The sequence below is a fragment of the Ostrea edulis genome, chromosome 6 (genome assembly GCF_947568905.1).
Source record: "Ostrea edulis chromosome 6, xbOstEdul1.1, whole genome shotgun sequence".
NCBI classification, from domain to species: Eukaryota; Metazoa; Mollusca; class Bivalvia; order Ostreida; family Ostreidae; genus Ostrea; species Ostrea edulis.
Genome location: NC_079169.1, coordinates 78,811,779 through 78,814,018, shown reverse-complemented (window position 1 = coordinate 78,814,018; position 2,240 = coordinate 78,811,779).

Genomic DNA, 2,240 nt, shown 5'->3' with positions numbered 1-2,240 from the left:
CAATTTCTCCCAAAAATGTAGCCTTCTTCAATCGAACTTAATTTAGTTCTACACCTGGTATAATACATGTATGTATTTATGCATCACAACAAAATTTAAAGCGAACGAGTCCGGTGTGCATAAAGGATTTGGAATGAGTTTGAAAGTTCGTACATTTACTGACATCCTGCGGATTAGTGTTGAACCCGAAAAGACACAGCGGGAAAGAAAGATTGAAACAGAACCAATGAAAACTAAGGTGAAGTTTACGATCCATAGTATGAGGAATTAATAGATATGAAATAGCTAAAAGACTAACAGATAATTTATGCTTGAATGGAATTATAAGGTCATATCATTATTAATCTAAATATTAAGATACAAGTATTTAGTTTAGAAATAAACTGCTAGAAGTCCGCCCTATTTAGGATTGGAGTGCTGCGGTCACAAAGTCTCTATTACTTAAAAAATAATATGTCAAACTCAAGATGTTTAAAATCAAAATTTGGGGAATTTGTTTACAAGCGGTAAAAACAATTTTATCTTAAAATTCTGCATCATGTTAAACGTCTGTATAAGACTTTACAAAGCGTTTTACAAAAATTTTGAATGTCGGCATTGACAGCTGTGTTAGCGAGCAGCGACACCTATGGGTAGATAATGAAAAGAACACACTTACTTTATATGCCCCCCCCCCCCCTTCCCAGTGGCAAAACGTCATTAACGTACATTCACATGTAAATTTACACACAATACAGTGTATATGTGTACCTACAACAGGGAGTGGGGTATGTATACACATGTAACAACGACAATTCATGATCTTATTAAGTCAGCAAGTTAATCATAATAAAGTATTTTCTTCCGATTTTTGGTGTTATCTAAGCTACATTAATCATTTTAATTTTTAAATTCTGTTCCGTTTTTCGTTCCGCGTTTTAGGAACACCCCTTTTAAACGGAAGGGAGACTGTGTCTGGGGTGCCTCGGGCAGTACAGAGACGTACTAGCACTGCCTGGGGTGGTACAGGGAAGTACTACATGTAGCACTATTACCCAGCAGCAATGCCCCGGAGGAACAGGGACATCAGATAGGTCCAAAACCATTCCAAGCCCTTTATAGCATCCACGCATTTGGAATTCCGGCGCCTGTGAGTACCAAGGGACCACCGGTTTGCCCGTTTTACTTTGTTATGTCTGTTGTCGGTTACCTCCCCTGGTTCGGATTCACAATGCGGTCATATCATCCACTCTCCCACTTACATGTAGACTGTTGTGTGTGCCAGTGAAATGGTATTTTGTGTGAAGTTGTGTTGTGCTATCTGACTGGTGAAACTACATGTATGTATGTAGTATGTTCGCATGTATAATATTAGGTTAGCTGTGACTTGTTTCCATTATAATTAACATCCACAGTAAATCTGCAATAAATTTTGCACATACACATTTTGTGTCATTCATGCTCTTGGAAGAAATTCAGGCTTTGAATTACGACAAGCAAGGGGTACTGAGGACATAATTATTCTAACCCAGGTCCCCACGTGAATTAACTGCTTTGAAAAACTACACATATGTAGAAGAGGGTTAACTTGTCTGTGCGTCGCCATGTTTGTTCACACGTGTATCGATCTCATAATGCAGACGATCGATTTATATATTGAAAGACAAATATTCTTCATTTTCTACATAGTTTTGCAACATATACTTATTAATTTTTATGATTATAAAACTGAATTATCAGTTATCGAAAGTAAACAAAGTGCAAGTGAAATGGGTATTAATGTTCGCATAATTCTCGCGGGGATCCGGGTTAGAATCGGTCCCTATTATCACTTGTTTGTCGTAAGAGGCGACTAAATGGGGCGGTCCTTCGGATGAGATCGCAAAAACCGAGGTCCCATGTCACAGCAGGTGGGGCATGATAAAAATGCCTCTCTGCTCAATGGCCATAAGCGCAGAGCATAGACCTAAATTTTTCAGCCCTACACCAGCAATGGTGACGTCTCCATGTGAGTAAAAGATTCTCGAGAGGGACGTTAAACAATGCACAATCAACCGGTGATACATGTGCCAAGCATGTACAATGCATTACACTACATCCTGCTTGGTTTTAAATTTTACGTAAAAGACCCAAAGCTGGCGAAAATTTACGCATCACTCCTGTAAATTGTGATGTTAACGCACCACTCCTGTAAATTGTGATGTTTACGTATCACTCCTGTAAATTGTGATGTCACTAAGTTCAGAATTGTGTAATGGTCA